The sequence below is a fragment of the Lutjanus erythropterus genome, chromosome 7 (genome assembly GCF_056507025.1).
Source record: "Lutjanus erythropterus isolate fLutEry1 chromosome 7, fLutEry1.hap2, whole genome shotgun sequence".
NCBI classification, from domain to species: domain Eukaryota; kingdom Metazoa; phylum Chordata; class Actinopteri; order Lutjaniformes; family Lutjanidae; genus Lutjanus; species Lutjanus erythropterus.
Window position 1 is genome coordinate 33,702,194 of NC_139323.1, and position 9,868 is coordinate 33,712,061.

The 9,868-nt window shown below is 40.8% G+C and overlaps 1 protein-coding gene across 1 annotated transcript in view; it reads right to left on the bottom strand.

Annotated features, from left to right (window-relative positions):
- brinp3a.2 (bone morphogenetic protein/retinoic acid inducible neural-specific 3a, tandem duplicate 2) overlaps positions 1-8,646 on the bottom strand; it is a 75,502-nt gene extending 66,856 nt beyond the window's left edge. Inside the window, exon 1 of the mRNA XM_084723586.1 lies at positions 7,652-8,646. The gene's annotated coding sequence lies outside the window, so the exon portion shown is untranslated. The remainder of the gene's footprint in view (positions 1-7,651) is intronic.
- Between the last annotated feature and the right edge of the window lie 1,222 nt (positions 8,647-9,868).

Genomic DNA, 9,868 nt, shown 5'->3' on the forward strand with positions numbered 1-9,868 from the left:
ACAGAGAAGTCTGCTTCGAAAAAAGTCTCGTCAATGTCAGTCACAAATACAAACCATGTGAAAATCCATTGTGTTTACTGTGACCGTCTTTGAGACCAAACAGGAGTAATTATCTGTAGCCAGCTTCTACAACATGTCATCTGTGATCCAATTTGTCTTAACAAGCAATTCTTGTGAAATTAGTAAAAGTCACTGAGTGTCAAGCTCATAAAACAATGTTAAGTATCTGTTTTCTACTGTCAAAGATCGGCTGGGCTCTCCACAACCCCAAACAGAATATTATGTTAAAGTACTGTACAAGCAAATGTACTAGGTTATGTGCTGAATCTGTTTGCTCTTTATATGATTATTTGACAGCGTTAGAGATTTTTGGACTGTTTGGATTTCTGTCTGTGAAGCAGACGATCAACAGGGGAGCCAGATAGCAGATAAACCAATAAACCGGCCAGAGCTACTGCCACAAATGCACTGTGGGACTTTACAGTGCTACAGTTTGTTACAGCGTCTGTGTCTCTTTAAAGGAGCACGAGCCTGCGACACATCAGAAGCCGTGTCTTTGTAAAATCCCATTTAATCTTTCTTCAACTATTTACAAAATAAGACAGTAGCTTATTAAGGCGGAGGAAGTCTGCAGCAGACATCTTCTAGGCCAGCGAGGAAATAGATCAGGCCAACAAATCCGTCCTCTCGCAAAAAGCAAGATGGAAATTTGGCTGCAGGATGCAATAAATTGATAGCAAACACAGCAAATCCTCCCTTTTTGTTAATACAGTTACAATTCATTATGAAAGATGGATAGCGCCGAGCCCAGTCACCTCACACGCTGCCATCAGAAATTCACATCATTATGCAAAGATGAAAAAATGATCCGAAAAAGTTGCCTCTCGTCTGTTCGACCTCCTCCACATCAATTCTGAACAAACCTTGATTTTCCTGTGTTGACGATCAATATAACTATGTTAGTACAGACAGGAAGTGTGTGTGTGTGTGTGTTTTTGTTCTCCTTGATGGTTGCAGCAGCAAATTCAGATTAATTATTTAGACGGATTCAATCAATTACTCAGCTTGTGGTCTCTATCAGTGTCTATACTGTCTGTGTGTACATGTGTAGGTTTTAGCAAGTTAAAGGAACAATATGTAGCAATCACACAGCCGAAAATACAGTATATTAGATCAGTTGAATCCCAATTTAATGTGCAATTTATGGTTGAAACGACTTCTTTCCACCCAACCCCTTCTCCCCAGACTGCAGGAGGACTGCAGGAGTGTAAGACGAGTGCAACATTGTAATTTGACAAGTACTGACGAGTCCTGCACCAAGTTGATCAGCTGTTTATAACTGTCAGCTGTCTGTCAATGTAAAGCTAAGCTAAGCCCACTGCTACTAAAATGCAAACTCTGGAGTTTGAGTTCAACGGCTACTTGCCTTACTGCCTACCAGACTCCAATAACGCATTGCTCAATTTAACTGTTATAAAAATCTACTCCTTCTAAAAGATTATTCATGATTTCTTACGACTCATAAAGGGACACTTTGGTGAACATTCAGCATAAATTTTAACTCTAATAAATGGCCAAACTAAAGCAGTTATTGTGCCGCAGCTGGGGTGGTGTTATCAGAGAAGCAAGTATTTCAACATGTTTCTTTAATCTCTGATGCCATATCATGCTCATTCTATGATAAATTAAAGTGACTTTATTACAGATTTCTTTGAACCAATCTAGCATTACTTCGAGTGGGGATTTCTCCTTTAAAACCAAGTGTGCAATTTTTAATCTGCAAGAGTATTGTCGTTGTAAATCATTATAAGCTATAGTACATAAAAACTGAAGTTGAAAGCAAACAGGGGAAAAGTCACCTTAATGATTGCTACCCAGACTGTAAACTTCTCACTTGCACGTTTTTATATGGCTGCATATCACCGAGTGGCCAAGAACATACAGAGAACGAAGCTTCTATAAATCACAGTAAAACACAAATAGACCTCTTCCTCTGGTGGCCTTGTGCAAACAGGGACAGGGGTTGCTCTTAAATTAAAGGGACGGTTTCCTTCCTCACTCTTCTCTCTGTTTTTTTTCCCTTATTTTGTTGGAGTATTCTGCTGCAAATTGAAGCATTTATTCCCTACTTTCCTTACTTCATTTCGCCACTGAAGAGGCGGTATAGGATATATAGAGAGCATGCATTATAATCAAACAGTGATTGTCATGCCATCTTGTTTGAAGCTCTTGTTTGAGCACTCTTTTATAATACAGCAATCATGTACACTAACTTCCAGTTGGTTTATCTCTAATGTATGAAGCCTTTAAGTGGTGCTGTGTATATTTTGATCATGAGAAGTGGCAATTTGAAACTGATTTAGTGGTGTAGCAGGGATATCACAGATATCAAAATTCGGTATATCGGAGATATAACGATTTTTTTAGTTACTTATCTGTGACTGGATATCTGCTGATACAATACTATAGCAATAAACGCACTCTTTTTTTTTCTTGGTGATTATAAAACTGAACTTAATCAGTCTGGAAAAGTTTGCATAGTTTGTTTAATGTAACTTGTGTAATGGCATCCATCAAACATTGTGGGGCACTGTATGACTGTGACGACCCTCATTTGCGTCATTTCCCATGATGCGTTGCTGAGAGTTTAAGTTGACTATTTTATGTAACAAAAGTCAGTGTTTGTAATGCATTTGTGATGTGTTTCTTCAGAACATGGTGGTTAATGGTGGCTTATGCGGCTAATTGTCATTTTTGTGCTGGTTTATTGTTTATACCATGAGTGAGATGTACATCGCTTCACACCAGCTGTATGGTGACACAGCACATTGGAGTGTGTTTCCCTTATTTTGAAATCTGATGCAGAATCAAAGTTAAAATTCAGCTCTCAGGTCACACTGCGTAGGGTAGTATTTACGAATAGAAAACAGGTGATGAGTGTGTTACATCAATATTGGGCCCCAATACTGATATTGAATCAGATCGGCCCCATCTCTACTGGTATTATCGTAAAGAATTATGTAATGTTTATGATGTAGCATTCACAACTGCATGACTGGACATGTTCTGAAAGATCAGAGTTCAGAAGCCGTGTCGGGATGTTTTTAAAAATGTTGTTTATGGGGATGTCCAAATATTCCTCAGATCGAGAAAGCTGAGTTCCCCTGCTGTAAAATCTTTTGTTCTTCGAGAACATGCGTTGTCACAGTGATGTAGCTGCTGTTAAAGAAGAACTTCAGGCTATTTCAGCTTGGACTGCTAATCTCCACCACTGAGTACAGCCAGGGGATGTGCTAGGTGAGTATTTCTTGTCACCTAACGCTACGTTTTGGCCAACAAAGGAAGAGCTTTATGCAAGGGTGGTGACACATGGCAACACAGGTGCCAGAAGCTTGCATGCAATGCATCCTGGCACATGTAGGCAATGCCAGCCCGACTCCCCAAGCAGGAGAAGTCAGCTTTCTCGGTCAATATAGTCTGCACTGAATAATTTATTGCTTCAATTGATTACATTTACCATCAACACTGACTGGAAATCCATTTTTTTCTGTTAATTTAGTTTCCCATCCTTTTCTTCTTCTTAGCATGTCCCTTAAATGTAAAAAACAAAATTATCAAACATTTTTGAAAGCGAACTAGGAGCCATCTGTTTTTAACTGAAGTCACAGAATGTTTGTGTGACTTTAACCACTTGATCTCAGATTTCCCATGTCGAAAATGCAACTTCACAAGTTTCTTCTGAAGGCAGCTTTAACTACGATTCGTTGTGTCAGTAATTTGGCTAATATTAGGGGTGTATTTTTTGACATTTGTTATTTTTGTCATGCTTAGTGTGTGGTTTTCGCCTTGGTTATGACAGTTGAATGTCTGCCTGTTTTTGTGAGATGAAGGTTTTTAGAACTTAATATGAAAAACAGTACTTATTGTGAACGGCTGCAAATTTGCTGTAAGAGCAGTTTTTTGTCTGTCCGTTAGTGTGTGCTTCTACAGCATACGTTCAGACTCAACATTCAATTACCAGTTGCCTCACAGAGAGATTTTAGTTTAATGCCCCAGTTGCACTTAATCTGAAAGACTCTATTTTAACGCCCAGTCTCAAATCTCTCAATGAGACATTTTCTTCCCCTTTTTATGATTTTATCCTCTTTTGCTTTATTCCCATCTTCTCATCTCGTCTTCTTTTCCCTTCTCTCCCTCCAACCGCTCTTCTCCATCATTTTACACCGAAGTCAAACTCGACCGTTTGCTCATTATCATAAAATAATGGGCTGTGGATATTGAGCAGATCCTGGCAAAACTTGACCCCGAAATACCAGAAGAACCTGCACAGTCAATCGTTTTTTTCCCCCTCTTTTCATCCACATTTCTATTTCTTCTTTTCTTTCAATCCCTTGTCTTCGCAATTCAGATTTTGATTTTTACCTCCCTCTTCAAACTCCTACTTCAGAGCAAATAGCTGTTATGATCAAATACATGGCAGTGGTATTTCACACAGGAAGGGCCCTCATTCATTAAGTCGAACACTTGTTAGCATTCTACCCTCCAATCCCACCCACCCCTTTATCCAAAGCTAAGCGATGGAGAAGAATTTTGCAAACTGCATTTACTCCGTGGAATCTTTTCATCGCCTTTTGGTGTGTTTACAGTGGTTGTGGGAAGAGGGCTGGAAGGGTTCCTTTAGTCTCCTCCCGCCCTCTCCCATTCTCTCCTCAGCCATTACACCTACGTATGATGCCTCACCCAGTCCTATCAGGCAGCCAACACTAAACTGTAAGAACAAGGCGCCCTCTCAGGCATGTAATTCCTGCTGTTGGCATTAGTCTACAAGCCTATAGATGGCTCCCTGCTCAGTCACAGTCGCCATGTAAAAGTATTTTTCAAGCTCAATTTGACTCCTTTCAGTTGTGTTCATCACAACCAGCAGGTCTTACCGCCAACACCTTGACAAACAAGCAAATCCACTCTTGCAAGGATTAAAAGTGGTGACATAAATGTTTAGTTAAACAGGGAGAAGATGCAGAAATTTGGGCCCAACCAATACTGAATTTTTAGGGCTGACGTCGACATTAGGAAGTTAAAAAAAATCAAATATTTATTTAGTGGCAGATACTCTTTATACAGACTAACATATGTAGAATATAGAATATTCACTCAAAGGTGTTTAACACTTGTGACACAGACATATAGTGGAGGCTCCTGCTGGACAATATCAGTATTATACTGATATTGTGATAAGAGACTAGATGTTGTCTTGGATTTTTGATATTGTGATATGGCATAAATGTTGTCTGTACCTTGTTTTAAAGGCTGCATTGCAGTAAAGTGATGTAATTTTCAGAACTTACCAGCCTGCTGTAGCTGTTCTATTGTTTGGTTTTACTCACTTGGTCTGTATATCCACATTATAGATGATTATTTATCAAGAATTTCATTGTGTTAATCATTTGTGAACCAATGTTGCTAAATATCAATAGAGGTGTTGGGTCAAAAATATTGTGACATTTGATTCTGTCCAGATCACCCAGCCCTAACAGAGGCAGCATATTTTACAGTTTAAAGGCATCATGCAACATTTTCCTAAAAAATAATGAATAGACCAAGAAAGATCATCACTTGTAAGTGTGTTCTAGTGACTGTATCAGCAGAGACTCCGGCCTCTGTCTGTATGCCCTTCTTTTTCTTATGTCTGGGACGTTTTACCAACCAAACATTGGTATTTGACATCCTGGATCATTCTGGAACAAATCAATAACTTTAAAAAATGATTGTTTCAGTGCCCTGATATCATTTTGGACAATAAAGTTCAATTTCAATTGCATTATTAATGATTCTTCTATAAAACAAATACAGAATAAAGTATTTGTATATTAATAATAAAATACTGCCTATAAAGCAAACAAATAAAAACAATTTGCATTGTGTTTGGTTTAAAAAAAAGTTTTCAAATAGGTATATATCATTCAATATCACACAACATATATGCCAATAGCAATATACCTATGATTAGGACTGAGTATCTTTTAAAAACTTACAAAAACAGTACAAATACTGGTACCTTTAAAGTGATAGATACAAATTGAGTAGCTCATTTGATAAATTTTGTCTTTTTTAGCTTTTTAAAACCAATCTTTTCTGCATTTCAAGCAGTTTTTTAACGTATGCTTCAAATAGTGTAGGCATACTTTCAAACATGGCGGTATCTTGGCACGCTGCATCAAATACATTGTGCTTGACATCACATCACACCACAGACTGCAGGCTACGGGTTGTTCCTGCAGCAGCAGTGGGTCGATCACACATCGCAATAAATCGAAGAAAAACTGCATTGATTGGCTATGAGGAAAAACATGTTTTTCTAGATCTGGCTACGAAAAGGATTGAATGCAGGTATCATTTTACTAGAGAAGGTTTGATACTACTTAGTCCTGGTTTAAATTGCTCATGGATAACTTAAAGGTATTGAGTACCAATACCCAGTCCTAACTGTGACTGGCCAATATCAGGCTGCTAATATCGGTCGTCTGATATATCGGTCAGGCTGTAGCAGAAATGTGTTGAGCTGTTAACTTCTTCCTCTTTGCGGGGCAGGAGAGCGATACAAGGAGAGAAATCGCTCTTTTCATGGGAGGAGACAGTGTGCCTTTCAGGCCTAGACACGGTCGGGTTCACCAGTCTCCCAGGATAGATGAGGACACCGCTGAACAGTGGCCCTGTTGTGGCCCAATAAAAAGTCAGAGGCTTTGGCACTTCTGCCTAACACTGGCAAGTGGCAATGAGAATTACAGCAGTGATTCACTGTTTTCCTCCACCATAAAGCTCAGCTACAAAACCACCTTGCTGTCACCGGCGTGGGTTATTCACCCTAAGATACTGGCTTAATATAAAGTTACATTGAAAATACTACAAATAACACCTATGCCAGCCTGCCCTTGGGCCAGCATGATTGCATTTAAAATGTTATTTGTTTTCTTGGAGGGCATTTGGCTCATTATCAGAGACTCCACTGACGATCCCATAAGGCTGCCCTGACTCATGTGCCTTCTTTGAGGGTGAAATGTATAATTATGAAATCCATGGCACTTTTTTTCATATTTTCTTTTCCAGGCTGAGAGCAGAGCTGTTTTTCTTTTCTCCCTCGCTTGTGCTTGGCAAACCGTGCTCTGTGCACACATCAGTATTAGAGATCTGATCCTCTACAGGCGAGAATGCCAATACACCCCAAGGAATATAGATTAGACATGTTTGTTGGAAAGGCAGAGAAAAGGTGGCAGTGTGTGTATATAAAAAAGGGGGGGGGGGGGGGATCAGTGAGAAAGGTAGTCTGATAGTGCTCATGTGTGCACTGACAAGGCATGAAGAGCAATACTGTGTATGTGCATGTGCAGGTGTGAGTGTAGTCATGTTTGTGCAAATTGTGTGTGTGCGTGTGTGTGTGTGTCTGTGGTCAAGCCTCAAAGAGCATTTTTCATACAGTACATGTCACAGCACAGCAGATTTTAGAGCTCTATCCAGGCCAGGTACACTGCTGCTATTTACCAGAAAAAAAATATGCAGAAAATATCCACAGGTAGGTTGTTTACACGTTGAGGCATTCTACTTCATATTCACACACCCAAATTCGACAAAAAAATGCATAATTACAAGAACTCACCGCGGTTTGGAACAGCAGATAAACTTTAACTCAGTATTTCCCATCCTCTCGCTGAATCTCGGTGACTCTCAAGTGTCGGAATTGGAGAGAAACTCATTTCACAGTTTGTCAAGGTTCAATAGCAACAACTCCGCGGAGGAAAAAAAAAAAGCAGCACTCCAAAAAACACTAGCACACGCTCAAGGATCCGAAAAAGAGGTAAAAAGTGACCGGTGAGGAAGGCTGCTCCGGACCAATCCCGCGGTTCTACACCAGTGAGAAACTTTGACTTTGGCTGGGGGTGAAAAGTCGGCTTATCCCAGTGTAATTCGGCGTTCCTAGAAGCAGAAGGCTTTGACCTTTGTGGGGGATAATGACTTTACAAAATGAAATCATCCAGCAGGAGATGTAGTCAAGAGGAGAAGAGGAGGAGAGAGAAGGAGGAGGAGAGACTCAAGGAGCGCAAAGGGGCTGTCGATTAGAAGATTAAAAAGACGCGTTTTGCGCATTTGTTTCAGCCAGAAAGCGGCGGGGTCCAGCGTCGGAATGCGGCTACGGGGACGCGGACAGCCGCCCCACGAAGATGGTTAAATATCCCGTTATGAATTCCACCCCAGCGCCGATTTTTTTTTTTCTTTTTCTTTTTTTTTTTTTCTACTTGACCCGCCTACTCCGCATCGCTGTGTGGAGCAGCGCAGGAGCGGAGCGCAGCGGAGGAGCCGGATCCTGTAGAAAGTGTAGGAAGGCGCCCAGCAGCAGCAAGCAAGCAGCAGCAGCAGATAACAGGCATGGGCGCCTCAGCTCTCCTCTGTGCCCCTCTCTCACTTAGTCACATGTTTAAGACACAAGTAGCCCTCTGTAATAGCTGCCAAAGGATGGTAGAATAAGGTAGGCGACGTGGCGAGAATGATAACAAGCGTTTTTTGGGAACAGTCCCCCCTCTCTCCTCCTCACTTGAGATGAAAAGCTCTGGTGTGCACTAAGCGAAATGACACTCTTGTCATTAACTTTATGCTGTAATATAGTTCTTTTAATGCCGCAGTTATTTATAAAGACATGGGCAGTGGAAGTAATTGAATATCCCCCATAACTGCTTGGCTGGTCCACTCCAAAAGGCGCCTCAAGAGAGGACGTCAACATTTAAGTCCTTATCTGTCTGAGCTGTCACATTAGTCAGAGCTGAGCGAAGGTGTTGAGTCTAATCCTCTTTGGTTTTGTCTTGTGGAGCATGCCTATGCATGAACCAGGAGTCATTAGGTGGCAGCTCAGCTAACATCACCATGCAGCAGAGACTATAGCCACTGAGTGAGTGAATAGATGCTGGCATTTTCATAATGACTATGACAGCACACATTATAGTAACACGGATCAGCGCCGTTAAACTGTAACTGCCCGAGCAACCTGATTTCATTTCACATCGCACCGATCAAAACCAGCGCCAGAGCGTGTGGGATCTGAAGTGACCAGCTCCTCTCGTCTCTAACTGGCTCTTACTGCTCAGTAGGAATAATTAATATGCAGTGAGAAAAAGAGTGTCTTTTGTCTGAATCACATCTGAAATGCAATTTGAAATCCTCAGTTATGTGGACACTCTGCTGGGTAAGTAGATTTTAAGCCCACGGAGGCGAACGGTGAATTCTGAATAGTTAGTAAGAACATAAAATATAAAGTATTGAAATGCAAATTGCAATATTTCTGCTAATGGTGTTTTCATGTGTTTATCAATGCTGATAAACACTGAGACATGAGACCAATGAAAAGGGGTGCTGCAACCAGAGATGGGCAGTATCTCAGTTAAATGTATTTAAAATATGGATGCATGATAAATATTGGGTACATACTGGCCTATCACTGCCATCTGTATATGCAGTGGCAGACTCAGGCTGTCTGAGGGACAGGGGCGAAAAAAAAGGAAAAAGGGCACCAGCTGTGCATTGTGGGGCACCACTGCAGTGAAAATCAATAAGCATTTATGGTGCAAAAGTTCCAGTGCCTGGTTTAGATTAAATCTGTTTTATTGTACAACAATACGTCATCACATTGTCTGGAAGGGCACCTTAGAGGGCACTTTGTCATGTTTTGTCCACTGGGAGGGCACCCAAATGGGTATTTTTTTTCCCCCACATTTTATCCCTTCTCTTATAGGGGCATCTAGGACAGCACCTTTGCATTTTCTTTTAATAACATTGGGGCACCTAATCGGCAGTCACCCTCTTTTCATTCACCCCTGAATTGGCA